The 14,982-nt window shown below is 38.1% G+C and overlaps 1 protein-coding gene across 7 annotated transcripts in view; it reads left to right on the forward strand.

The window, feature by feature from the left end:
* The window catches only part of LOC109037149 (uncharacterized), a 549,607-nt gene that overhangs the window by 261,188 nt on the left and 273,437 nt on the right, over nt 1-14,982 (forward strand). The gene's annotated exons all lie outside the window — the stretch shown is intronic.

A 14,982-nucleotide genomic window follows, 5' to 3' on the forward strand; every position in this document is an offset into this window, starting at 1 on the left:
CTCCTTTTAATTGATGTTAAATTTTGGACCGGCAACTAATATTAAATTCAACACAAAAAGATGCATAGCTTTCACGATTTAACTGTTATTTTCTGAACGTATTTGTCTTCTCTTTGTGGTCACAATTAAAGTGATTTTGATTTAGGCTGGCTGATTGCTGACAAAATAGATTATTGCCTGATTTTTTTACAAATAATAGACTATTTCGGGACTCTTTTCAAAATTGTGGAACGAAAATTTGTCAGAAAAAGGATTAATTACCGGAAGAAGAAATTCTGCGATTTCCTTTCGCAACCAGACTCTCCGCTTGACTGGATTTAAAGCAGAACCGGTTCAACCGGTGGTGCTACTATTTATAGTTCATCGGAAAATCAGGTTGGGGAATAGAATAAGGAATATTTCTTGATCCGCCAATTAATTATATTTTCAAAGTCTCCTTTCCACGAATATGAAAATCAATCACTAAATTTTCTTTCGACCAAGTCCAGCATTAATATACAGTCTGCAATGTGATGCTGTTGCGTTAATATTTTGAATTATGTACAATGTCTGAAATAATACAATGATCGATAAGATATTATTATGGTGATCATTTCTTTCCACGGTGTTTCCGAAAATTTTCCGCAGGAGCTCACGCACACAAAACCCAGTGAGCAGTTCAAAAATTAATTTAGCCAGATTTTGACGGTCATTGCTAAGACTAATCATATGAGCAAAACATCAAACAACGAAAAGAAGAACTTATTATTTTTTCTTACACTTTCAAATTTTAATTGCAGTCGCTCAAATCTAGTTTTGAACTTTAATTAACCTTTTAGCTGTATGTATGTTTCCTGAGGAGAAGGCACATGAGAAAAGAACAAATGGAAACTTCACACATCGGCTTGACATTTAAGCTGAAACATCTTAATGATGTAAAACATCTGCTCTAATGGACGGACGATAGGTGAATACCGAGTTCATTCATCATCAAAAAGTCTAGTTATTGCTCTAGGAATTGTATTCATAGTGAGCTTTTAAACAGCTTCTTTCCCAAAGAATGCATCATATGTTTTGCACTGTGATGAAGGGGGTTTGAGGACACCTTTTCCGAAGCATCATAAAAAAGAAACTTTTTAGGAACTATGAGTGAAATCCAACAGTTTAGCTTTGAAAATTATTCCTTACAAAAGATCACAAGGATTTGCCTGCGTCAATAATATATTCATTTAGTACAATTAAAAAGGACTCCTCGATAGTGACAAACTTTAAGGTCAGTAACTCATCGAAAAATTTGCGAAACTGCGGTTACTTTTTTTTCGTTTTATGTTTTCATTGCTGTGACAAATCACTATAATCCTTTGTAATGATCGATTTAGGAAGTTTAACTGTTGAATTTTGTCCAAGTTTCGAACAAAGGGGTCAGTTGCGCAGGTCACAGAATCGTGTTCTCCTGATTGATCCTTGTGGATCAGTTGAAAATAATAAGCTCTGTCCAAGTACCAACTTTCTACGTTCAATATTAACCGAGATATCGCGATTTGAACAATTTGGTCCATGATGTCGTCCACCGCGGTAGTGACACCCTTGGTTTCTTCCACCTTGCTTTCATCAATCATCGAGACACACAGTCACACCGGTTACTCAACGTGAAACTTGGATGAAAGCACGGTGGAAGAAACCAAGGGGGTCACGACCACTGTGGATGACGTCATACACTGAATTGATCAAAGCGCGATATCTCTGTGAATATTGAACGTAGGAAGTTGCTGTGCGGACGGATCGTGATATTTTTAGCCGATCTACAAGAATCAAACGTCAAAACACGATTTTGTGACCAGCGCAACTGACCCATGCTGCCTTGCTAAGGAAAAACGCCGAATGAACCTTCTTTAATAGCCAAATTTCCTTTGATTAAACACGAATTTTTGAGAAAACTCGTGAATATTTTCCGTTCGATTTTTCAGAAGATTTTCTTTATAATTAGATCTAAATTATCTAAAAATTTCAGGAGTAAATATTCATTAACTCTCCTCAAAAATACACATTTTATTGGAGGAAATTTGGCAACTCTCTAATGTTCATACGGCGTTTTTCCTCAGCACGGCAGCATTATCCTTTAAACATATCCATGGAGACAAAAACCGTTCGCTCACTGGATTTCCTTCTGTTTAGTTTTGACGCTCGAAGTCGAAGGCGACGAGGACTACTACGACGACACTGTCCACAGGGCTCGTCTTCCATTCCCGACGCCCATCCAGCTCCCGACGTTCAATTGCGATAAGTGCGGGAAAAATTACAAGTACAAGCAAAGCCTAGCGCTCCACCAGCGAGTTTTCTGCAACAAAGAGCCGACCAAGAAATGCCCCCACTGCGACAAAAGGTGCTACAGGAACCGAGACCTCCTCATCCACGAGAAAACCGCCCACCTCGATGAGTTCAGGAAGAGGTTCGCCGACGGGGATCCCGAGTTCATGGCCGTGAATTGGTGAAAAGAATATCCAAGCTCATGCTCGGGGTTTCCTCTTGAGATTTTGTCGTGACGTATACGAGTGAACTTCCTGATACAGGCAATACTTAAAAACACAAAAATCGCGATGAACACTCACTCGCAAATACACATACGCACTCGCTTGCATAAATATTTGTATAAATGAAGGGACCCGAAACGTGCCCTTTTATCCTTACAAATATTCACGCAAGTAACCGCGTTAGTGTTTATCAAAATGTTTGTGTTTATTAAAATTGAAAACTTGTCCCCCTAACGGTGTTTCGTATAGAAAATAATGCCATGTCGCCGGAGATGACGGTATCGTCTCGATGTTAGTAATCCAAAGTCAAGTCTTTAAGTATTCCTTGTATTTTGCAGCTATGAACTTTTTTATTTTCTTTTTGCGTTTGAAGTGCCTTCACACAAATTTTTTAAAAAACCTACCATAAAACCAAAATTTTGTTGATTTCTTTAGAATATTACACCGTGAATAAACAGTTATCAAAACATATTTTATGTTCAGTTGTTTCCTTTTACCAAGTGCCAAGTTTTAAATCGTCCCTATTTTTACGTCTTAGTACAGTTGATCTGATGTCGATGACACCGTCATCGAATTGGCCATAATCACGAAGTAAGTTTTTTTTGCTTTTTTTAAACATTCTTCAGAGAGATCAGACACGAGGAGACGGACTAGAAATGCCATACCTGAAAATAAGAGTAAAAGACTCAACTTTCAATTCGTCCAGACAATAAAAATAATCACAGAACTCGGTCATAAAAAATGACTACCGCACAAAATATTTAGAAATCGGCGAGGAATTATATAAAATCTCGGCGATTCCCCAGAGAGCTCAGTCAAATATCTAGTTTCAAGTAACTTCCCTCGCCTCTTTGCTCAAATTCTCATTACAACAATGGACCACTAGACAAGGTACGAATTTAAGCAATCTGATACATGTTTCTTAACCAGAATTTCACGTAGAACACGATTCACACTACGAAAATTACCGAAATCAACTTCTAACGAAGATATTAACGTTTTTATTTCGCACTGATTACGAGGAATTTGAACTGCCCGCTCACAAGAAACTCAAAGCTCTACGTGAGTCAAATCGCGTTCAAACAACGGTTTCAGCAAGCTTCTCAATCGAGCAATGTTCATTTTCCACCATGTGTTGTTCAAACTATTGGTAATTTGCTATAGCTGAGCCAAACCGTCAAGATTAAGGTTTTCAAATTTTTATATCGCAGAGACTGTCATGAGAACGTCTAGCGCGCGATGTGAATCACGTAGAGCATTGAGTTTTCATGAGCGGGTGGTTTGAATTCACGCATCAGGAATCATTTAATATCATTGTAAGGAGTTAATTTCGGTAATTTTTGTTGTGCGCATCGTGTTTTACGTGAAATTTTGGTTGAGAAACATGTATCAGAATGCTGAAATTCGTACCTTGTCTAGTGGTCCATATCGAATTAAGTCCTTCAATGGGCTCACAATACGAAGTGCGGCGAAAGTGTCGAATGAACTATGGAGGTCCTAAAATTTTGGGGAGGTTTTTTCGATGTTCTCGGTGATTTTTATTATTTTTCGACCGAAAGAGGCCGCGCTAGTGGATTCCCCTTACACGTGACTTCTAATGTGTAAACTGTTGGACCGACATTAAAAAAAAGTCTCTTGGATGCAAAGTGCAGACTCCTAAAAATTTGACAACGAAAAAGTACTCTTGATTCAATCGGATTTTTGCTTGAATCGAGATTCAAGCCTCTTAAATTAAGTGGATTTCCTTTTGATTCAAGCAAAAATCCGACTGAAGCAAGAGTACTTTTTCTTATAAAATTTTTCAAGAGTGTGGACTCCAGATCCAAGAGACTCTTTTTGGACTGAATGAAAGAACCCGAATGGAAACTGACCAGTATTTTGTGTTCCTCAGACGGATATTGTCTCTCTCGGCACGGGCACGACCAGGGCCAGGGGTGCGAGGGCGAGGACGAGGCGATGGAGCTGCGGCACCCTTGCCCAAGGGGTTGCGGCCGGTCCTACTCGCACAAGTCGAATCTCCAGCGGCACCTGAGGGAGGAGTGCGGGCGGCTCCCCCAGTTCGCCTGCCCCGTCTGCTCCCGGAGGTTCAAGCGGAAGGACGCCCTCAAGCAGCACACCATCCTACAGCACAACTTCAGCCTCGAGAACAACCAAATCCAGTCCTCCCACGAGATCCTCGACTCCTCCGCCTTTTGCTAATCCTCCAACTGTAGTCCCCGATTTCCCAAATCCAACGCTTTTTCCAAGGAGATTCACACCAAAGAACACGATTTAGTATTAAGTTGAGTAGAACTGGGGGAACAAAAGAATAGACAAATAATGTCACATCAATATGACTGCATCAATCAACGGTTGGCCCATTGGTTAACATAAAAATTTATGTTGAATGGTGCCATTCTCTGATGTGACATTTGTCTATTCTTTTCTTTCCCCAGCTCTACCTAGGCACAGCAGGATTGCCATAGTTAGGGAATGCAGGGAAAGCCGGGAAATGTTAGGGAAAAATCTTCAAGTCACCTTTTTTTTCTTCCTCACGTGGATTTCACGTTTCGAACAACGCATTTTGCCTGAAAACTTTGTCTAACTCCTTATGTCTTTTTAACCATCTGGTATTTGTTCAATTATTGTCAGGGAATTTCACCAAAACGTGTCAGGGAAATCAGAGAAATGTCATTAAATTGCATTTTTTCCAAATTCTGCGGCAACCCTGGTTGAGAGAGTTCGAACTAGAACGCGTGGAAACATAGAGCTTTTATGGTCCAAGAGGCAGCCAATCTTCCCACAAAGAGAACACTGGAAGAATGCCGAATCAAAATGGCTACAAATGTTGCGTAGAACTGAGTCTAATACGTGCCAAAATAATTTTTGAAACTATCTATGTAACCAAAATATTGATGTAACTTCGTTTTTAGTGAACCCGACTGAAAGTATATTTTTAGTCCCTTTGCTTACTTATTTCATGATCCGCTCTCCTTATTTCCTTTTTGTGTTCATGTTGCTGTTTGTTTCTTCCTGTCACTAGAAAATTTACCAATCTCTCTGATCTTAAGGTTTCCCCTCCTTTGCAGACACCCACGAACCTCGACCCAATTCCTCCTGCAAACTCGAACGCAAATACACCCAGCCAGAGCTGAAGATCCCGACTAACCTCAGAGCCCAACGCAGCCGTCCCATCCAGGTTTTACCGAAGAGAAATGGACTGCATTTTGCAATTTGGAACTATAAATTCTGACTCTTCTGGAAAAACACTCATGTGCATAGGGAAACTAATGGCACATACGTTGTTTTTAAACCGGGCTAGAATCTATAGGTCCAAATTGCAAAATGTAGTCCAAATAAGAGTCCGCATTGAAAAGCAAGTGCGCGACCACCTGATCCACCCGCGCTTTTTCTAGCCAATCGGATACCCGACGACCAGTTTTTCATTTCTTATGGAAAATAACATGGTACATCAAAACCGTATAAATGAAGAAAAAAAACACTAAGAAGTGGCCCGAAACCTGTATGTAACAAGGTGGAGAAATGGTGCTGGGTCCACACCATTCCGTAGGGAAATCAAAGCCAAGAAGTTCCAAAAATTAAAATTAAAATTATTTTTGACTCTAATTTTAATTTTTGGAACTTCTTGGCTTTGATTTCCCCACGAAATGGTGTGGACCCAGCACCATTTCTCCACCTTGTTACAAAACCGTATATTATTTTCGAATTCAGCCGATTTTTCAGCGGACATGTCATGGTTTTTGTTGTCCCATGTTAAATTTTTCACCAGGAACTAATGTGGTCTTCGGGTGTCTGATTGGCTGAAAAAAACGCTGGAAGATCAGGTCGTCGCCTTTCTGACACATGGACGTAACTACACTCTGCAGTGAACCTAGGCCTCCATTCAATTCAATGCCTCTCCCTGCTCATCTAAATATGTGGTTATGCCCTTTCAGCAGCCAAGCGACGAGGTGGTCATTTACTTATGCCATTCGATGCGATCTCTGTCTCCTCGAGTTTACTTTCCTTTCTTTCTCTCATTTTATCGAATCGTTTCCTTCCCTTGATTCTCCTGCTCTCCTCTAACTCTCGCCCTCCCCGCCCTACCTGTTTCAGACAAGTCCCTTGCCAAACCCACGGACCCCGAAGCTCCTTCCGTAATTCCCCTGTTGATCCCGATTAAACTGAACGAGGCGAAGCCGAGGAAAGCGGTGCGGGGCACGAGCACCCCCAAGGTCACCGAGGTCACGGAGGTCACCACTCACCAGCAGGTGACGATCCTCAACTCAACGGTTGGCGACTCGACTTTGTACTGGTGCAGCACGTGCCAGCGGACCTACCACACCAAGACCGGTCTCAATCAGCACAAGAAGTTCGAGTGCAACAAGGAGCCCCAATTCCTCTGCACCACTTGCGGCCGCAAGTTCAACAGGAAAAGCTCCTTGAAGCGACACTCGATAACGCTCCACAACGTCCTCTACCCGATCAGGAAGCGCAAGGGCAAGAAAGATTCAGGTGCTCTTGTCGCCGCCTCTGATAGCTCAAACGTCTCCGTTTCTACCGATAGTCTTGCTAGTATCGGCTACTCAGACAGCCTGGTCATCGACATGGATGCGTCCACCGATGTCAACAATAACCAGGAATAACCAATCCTCTAATCGCACTTATCATTTATCCCAAATCCTGTCCCTTAAATTAAAGCTGATTCGAGGCCTTTAAGCTTACAATCAGTCTCTAGTCCGGTGCTTTATACACCCAATGCAACCTTTTCCGTAAATTAACCGTATCAATGCCTCTATCTCATAAATTGAAAATCAATTTAAATTTAGATATGAACGAGGTTAAGTTACTTGTCAATTTGTATTTTATGTGTTCACCAAGAAACGAATCTAGGTTTTCTTTTATAGGCTATCATCAACCTCTGGTCCGCCAAATAAAATAATACGAATGCTCAATTTCGTTGTGATACGATTTCTCTTTCTCTATGTTTTTAGGTAGTAATAGAAATGAAGGTCCTCATTCAGAACTCTGAAAATTTGCATGTGTTTGATTTGCATTTGTTTCCTCTTATATCTGCTCATTAGTTTTACACCGCTGTTATGACAAATTGTGTCTCTTCATCTGATGTGATACATTTTTCATTCAGTTGGATCGTGGGCAGCTACTTAGCATAGTTTTCAATCTGCTCACCCCAAAATTATATTTAGAGAATCGTTTCTCAGAACCAACATTTATTTTATTGTGATTTTAAAGCAAATATCCCCGTTTGCAAGAGATCTTTTAACTCAAATTTTTAGACCTTAACCGAAATTTTGATATTGAGTTTCTCATGTCTCCGACTCGAACCGTTTTTTTCCTTGCAGCATGATGACGTGCTACTAAAAAAGGAACCGCTTTGGGGGAAAATATTACTTCAGTCCTTTGCCGAACTGTGATCATTATGTTAGTCAAAAATTTTTGAAAATCAAACTCATGGGTCCGATTCCAATCGATCCTAGTCTAATAATGCTTCATCACACTGCTTTTATAGTCTCCTTTACATTACGATTAATTTTAATGACCTATCTAATCAGTATAAAGTCCATTTCCTAAAGAATGAAAGCATGTCTCAGAAACTCTGCGGGTCGATTATTGAATCGTTATTGAACGACCTTGATCGATAAATAGAATTTCTAAGGTGAGACCTCAATAGTCCTCGAGGTCATTCGATAAAGATTCAATAATCGACTCTCTGCGCTCATCAGGAAATGTACTTGTTATATTTCAACATCAATTAACCCATTCAAGAACTCGTCCACCGTGTTTAGGTTCTCCCGTATGTTTCTCGTTTACCATGTTTTTTGTACATTATACATATGCGTTCTTTTCGTACCTTTTTCTATCCTATCAATCTAAATTATTTTCATTGTATTGTTTATTCTTATGTAAGATAACTCGAAACCATTTTTCCATTTTTTTAGGCCGACTATGCTCTTTTCAATGTCTTGAATGAATCGTACCATAAAATGATCCTACACCCCTAAATGATTCAGAATAGGCATGTTGTTTTTGTATCTAATGTTTTTTTTTTTTTTTTGCAAAAAAGCCCAGGGAGTTACTCTTTTCGTTGTTTTTCAATACTTTTATGCTAGTAATGCCGTTTAACTGTCAAATTACAATTAGTTCATATTACAATAAATTACTTCTCAGCCATGGATTGTAAAACGTGTGTTGCATAAATTGTGTACTTACCATTAATAATTCGTAATAAAAGTCTAAATATTATTCCTGATTTAGTTCCAAGTATTTTAGTGTCATCTCCTGTTTTATTTTAAAAAATTTAATGGGAACATATCTTTTACATCATTTCATTGAGAGAGCGCACTGGGGGAAAACACATGCTCTTGTATTACTTTTGGTTAATATAGAAAGCGGAAATCAGTTAAACTCAAATGTGTTGATTTCGGCACATTTTGCGTTAAATTTAGCACTGAAACCCGTGGGAAAAACATTAAACTTCAGAATCAACCTAAGGCTTGAATTACTCGGTATTTCTTTTCTTGTAACAACCGAACTTGGTGTCATTGTTTCTGACCGTCCATTCTTTTCGGTCGACGTTTCTTTTTTAAAAATTACTCGACAAAATGAATAGATGAAGCAACTTACAAGTAATGTCTCATCACTTTTGAAATATTAAGTACGTTTCACGCACAACCTTTCTGCAGTCTAACCTCTCTGATATGATGGCGAGGGGTCTTTATCCCCTCCCTTTTCCCATAAATAAAACAAACTAAAAAAGCTAGACTCTTACGAACCGAACACAAGCAAACTAGTCCATCCCGAAATGTTTTCAAATAAGGGATTTTTCCCCCAAAAAGCCGTACAAAAAATTGAGATGTCATCACAAACTACTGAACATAATCATAAACTGCAAATGGGAAAGTAGGAAGCTGTTATGTATTATGGACCTCCGCGGTTCTTTGGGGGATTGTTCTGTTTTGTTTGTTTCAGACTCTCCGTTGAAGGAGGAAACCTCTACTATCAACAACTATCGGCTGTTTCACTTCATGTTCGTGAGCTGAGCCCTCTAATCATAAGACGATGGCTGAGCGAACTTCTTTTCCATGTTGAGGCGTCTCTCTCTGAATTTGCAAAGGTTCCAAGCCCGATTCTCAAGCACTATCCACAAACCATAATCCTAGGAGTCGGAGCCATCCTGCGTTCTTGCCTGCTACTCTCGATTTTTCAACGTGGAAATTTCATATTGGTAAGCACTTTTGCCTCTATTATGAGATTGCATTTCAATGGCTACGCTCAAAAACTGCGTACCTTAACAGTTTCAAAATTTGTAGATATGAATTATTTTTAGAAGAAAAGCAAAGGAAATTTATCTCTTAAAATAGAATGATCCTTGAATTGATTTTAAAACCCCGGTGTGCACTGACTGAGTGGTGTGTACTGTCAGCAAATAAGAAGCTTTCCCAGTAGCAGGCTGCACTCCAAGAACATGACCTCTGTAGAATTATATCTTTGAAGCGGTGAGCGCTTTGATATTCTGTCTGGAAATCGGTAAAACTCGGAAAATTTCGTTTTGGTTTGGTTGACTCGTTTTTCAAAATTACAAACTTTCTGTCCCAACACATTTAGCGAAGCTAAATTTCACATTTCTTGTCATCTGCCTAAAAATATTAATTCGAAAATTCTACGTAAATCATTGTTTCTTCCTTTTGAAAAAATAAAGTAACAGCCAACATTGAAACAAAACATTGAAACTTAGTATTTTTTTGTTCACAGATCGGTGTCGCAACGGAGGATGACCTCTGAAGCCATCAAATAGGTACCGCCCGAAAACAGATTCCTGCTTGAAACAAGTTTGGTCCTCCCCAAGGAGTTAGAAAACAGGTAAGCAGAAAGAGTAATTTAAATTCACCCGTAAAATTTCCCTTTAAAGGTTCGAATTAAGGTTATCAGTGTGCGAAAAAGTCTTACTTCAGTTTGTTATCAAGCTTCAGAAAAGAGCGTTCCTAAGTGTGGCAAATATTTTTGATGATTTTATTGAAATGTCCTGAATGGATGGAATACTCACCCCTGCCAAGACCTAAAATGGCCAGCATCTATAAAATAGGAAAGTAGTGTACGTGGGCATACCAATAGGGTTTCCCGGGAGGGCAGATTTTACCCGAGTTCATGCGTGTTTCGCACTTTCAAACTTTTTTTACCCAGCGTTAAAGTCTCCGAGTCAGCGTGAAAGTCCCAAGTTTTCCTTCATTTTCACGGATATGCAATTTTACCTACTTAGAAGTCTAAATAGTTGTATCAAGTGTTCCACCGTGGCGTACCTTTCTCGTGCGTTAAAGTCTCTGGGTCAGAGACAAAGTTCTTCATTATTGTGAACGTACAATTTTCCTGTGAACATTCTTGGGAACGTACAATCTTTATCCCTATGTGTATTTACTCTATTTTTTCTCTACTAACCTTTCCTGTAACTTGAATTTTGATTACGTTCTTTTTTTAATCGTTGTTGTCAGGACCGAGGATTTTTCTGGCCACGGTGTGCATTCTCACCGTGCTTTTCGAGAAAGGCTACACAGCAGAGCCGATTCACATGCAAGACAACTTCTCCTGAGCCGTTTAAAAGATTTAACACCGCTTCTCAACGATCGAGGTATTCACGATTTTTTATTGTAATATTTAAATGTTAATAGTAAAAATACTTTGTTAAGATTGCATCTGTACTGACCAAACATGAAAATTGATTTTATTTAGGCAGGTCGATTTCTTTTAACGCGAGAACAGTTGGAAAGGATTTCCGACTTCGTCTGATTTTCGAACAGGTATAAACTATGCTGACTTCAATTTCAAATTGAGTAATGTCGAATTGATGTCACAATCTGGCTATGAGTATTTTTTCCCAGTAATGTTTGAGCGAAATCATTGAGTACGCATCCCCTTATGCAATTAAATACGGTTCCGCACTATATAGACATTTGTCACCAAGCACTAGCGGTATGTTTTTATATGTTCAGTCAATAAAATGGACTACATTTTGCATTTAAAAAGTAAATACCAACTCTGGCTAATTTTAGCAACAATTTATTTGTAATTAGTTTTTCATCTAATAAGAGCTTAGATATGAGCGTTTACAAATGAGTCAGAAATTTTAGTTTCTAATTGCAAAATGAAGTCCAAATGCTCTTGCAATAACGCAACGCTTTCCGTAACACCAATGTATCAGTGAGTCATCTCCTACTTTAAGCAATCATTCAGAAGTCTACTGTAGATTTTCGTTTGACTTTTTCATTTTTTTTAATAGCTCGTCTTTGACGAATCTGACCTGTTACGGAACGATTATATTTGTTTCAGACCAGCTCTCATATTCCTGGAACCTCTGATCTCCATCAAGTTTTGAAGGTGCACCAAGCTGACAGCTGTCATATTTTTTATTCTGTCAAAGAAAATTCGCCCATATTTTAAATTTTCACAAATATTTATTACGTAAGACGCACAACTGAAGAGTAGCAAACCAGATATCCCTACCAAATGTTATGATATCCCCCTCCTGAGATATGCAGCAGGTTTCATAAGATTGATATTTCCCTTTTAATAGAACAGATTATTGCTGTAAAGTAATCTAAGAGTGTGCTTTTAACAAGAATATCTAAATGATTTAATCTCAAAATGCGCATACTAATCATTAGTCATTTATTTTCCAGGTATTAATTTTAATGAAACAAAATGTAATCTTGGTAATTACCACGAAGTTCTTTCATGTAATTCGAAAAGCTTTTTTATTCTTCCATTTATATAAATGCATCTAAATTTGTTTAATTTTATCAATGATTACAAGTATTTCATTGGTATCCAAACTATTTTTGATTGCGCAACTCCCGTCCTTTCTTTTAGCGTCTTTTCTTATCGTTCACTTTATTTATTCCATCAAGCAAAGTTGCGTGTGTTCGATGAAACAGCAGACGAAAGTTGCCAATTTTTATTGTAGTTTAAGTCGATACTGTTTTGTCATTTGCATTTCAATAAATTTTACACAATACAGTATGATCTCTTGCACACAGTTTGACTTTTCTTTCTTTCCCTGTGTAGTTAATCCTCCTCTTTTTTTCATGTTTATTGATTTGAAGGATATAACCTAACAGTAATCTTATTAGTATCCAAGACACTACTTTCAAGGAGTACTAAGAAAGGAGAAAGTGAATGACATTAGGCGTTGTTCAAATAGTGTTAGCTCATATTTGATTAAAAGGATCGAAATCAACGGAAAATTCCTCCTTAAGCTGGAAACTCTTGTCACTCACAAACAAAGTCAACCTCTGTTCTTCGATTAAGCACAACTAAAAGCTCGCACAATTTGGATGGTACTGGAAGTGACTCATTGTCTCATTTTCTTATATTCACTTATTTAGATGTATTCCATTCATTTTGATGAATGAACACCTTGTATAAGCACCACCGAGTCATTAATTCACAGATATCATAAAGATCGTAATTTAGTCAAAGAAATAAATAAAAAGCCATACGAGCCCATACGTTTTAACTAAGTTAGTTGCATTAGTTTGACAAACATTGAAGGCAACTCATATAAAACACGAAAACAAATCGACAGTTAAACTCAAAAACCACGTATCTGGTTTGTGGTTTTTGAAAATCACCGTTCCCTTTTCATTTTTATGATGGAGAACAAATCAACATTATTCCTAGAAGTTACCACAGAATTTTTTTCGGACCGAGAAAGAAAAATCATCTCAGTTTTTGAGAATTTCCATCGATTATTGTTTTATTGAAGTAAATAAAGTATGACAGGAAGTCTGCAACGCCGTAAACTGAGATACATGGTTTGGGAGTTTCACCGTCGAAATGCGAATGTCAACGGTTTTTTATTTCGTCACGTCCACATTCATTTTATTTGTAGAAGGAAATCCGCTACTTTAGGGATTTCGAACCACTGATTTTGACTTTCTTGTCAAATATCCTCATGCATTTCGCTAAAAATTTTGGAATTCTGCCAAAACAAATACTAGATTAAATGGGGAGAAATGGAAACTATCTACTTATCGATCAAGTTCCAGGAAAGTTTTGAACTGAAAGTTTTTGGGTGGAGAACCGACTCTTTCGAAAATTTCTTTCGATATTTTTCAATAGACTCATGTTGACTTTTTGTAACGTATTCAAGTTGAAAAACTCTACTTTTCTCAAAGTTTCTCAGTTTTAGCTTTAGCACAGCAATATTAGCTTGCCGATTAGATTACGTGTCTAGTGTTGAACTTTAGTGAAATCATTCTCTTTTTTTTAAATTTTTTTTCTTTTTGTGCATTTAGATTACATATTAAAGCAACAAAATTCTCTTCACTTTTATCCCGCAATGGAAGTTTTATCAAAAAAGGGACGTATATCCTCTCACCGTGCGGAAACTGATCCTTTTCAGTTACAGGGACCTCGGGTGACCCTGCGGATCCGTAGCCCTTCTTTTTGGCTTTTTTTCTTCTTTGGCCTTTTTTAGTGTTCAATTTGGGTTGGAATCTCTGGCTGCTACTCTGAAGCTTCTTTTCTACTCGGGTCTTTTGGTCAATCATGAGCACGAGGTAGGCATCAATGGGAGAATGACATGGGTGAAGGAGCATTGTATAGTTGGGAGCAGGAAGGCTTTAACTTTCATTTACACCGGCGCTCTTTTTCTATTAATGACGTGAAAATAATGTTTATTTGTTTGTACTGTCGCGTTTCAAGAGTTCATCATCATGAAAGCAAGTGACATCCGTGTGTTGTTCCAAGTACCGCTCATAAAAGATAATGATCGAAAGCTACGTAACTGATATTGTGAGTAGAAATTGTACACTTTTGTGAAGTAACGCGGAATTTATTTTGCTGGTAGGAACATTTTTAAGCCGTTTTCTCAGAAAATTTTGAAATCTTCTTTGATTTATATTCATCTATTTATATTATTTTTTCTCCCTTCAGTGATTTAAGTTTTGATAATTTTCCATTACCTTATTTCTCTCTTTATTGAAATAATCATTCATTTCTTCATTAATTTACTCCTAGAAATCTACGCGTCAGACAAAAGCCACCTTTATCCTATTACTCTTCAGCTTTCAATGCATGCGGGGCGCTTAATATGGTAACTTAAGCCGTACATACTGAATGTAAGCTCTGACTTATCTGTCCGCATTTTTACGGACATAAGTTTTTATGACTTTCATTTCACGAAATAAATCCTAACAAATCAAAGAGCATTGGATGTAACAGCAAACAAAGATTTTGGCACGCAACTGGACTTACCAACATGCTGCGCATTGAAAAGATCACCTATTACATTTTACATTTTTACATTTTTAGTGAAAAAACTTAAACATCTTTAAATAAATTTTAACCGATTTTGACCTAGAACGTTCGGGCTTTACGAACGAAATTTAATGTGTTCCCCCTTCAAAACTTAGACGCTTTCTAATGTAAGGTTTCATGAATACTCTATCCAAAGCCGGATCCACAAGGTTGGCAACAC

The sequence above is a fragment of the Bemisia tabaci genome, chromosome 1 (assembly GCF_918797505.1).
Source record: "Bemisia tabaci chromosome 1, PGI_BMITA_v3".
NCBI lineage: Eukaryota > Metazoa > Arthropoda > Insecta > Hemiptera > Aleyrodidae > Bemisia > Bemisia tabaci.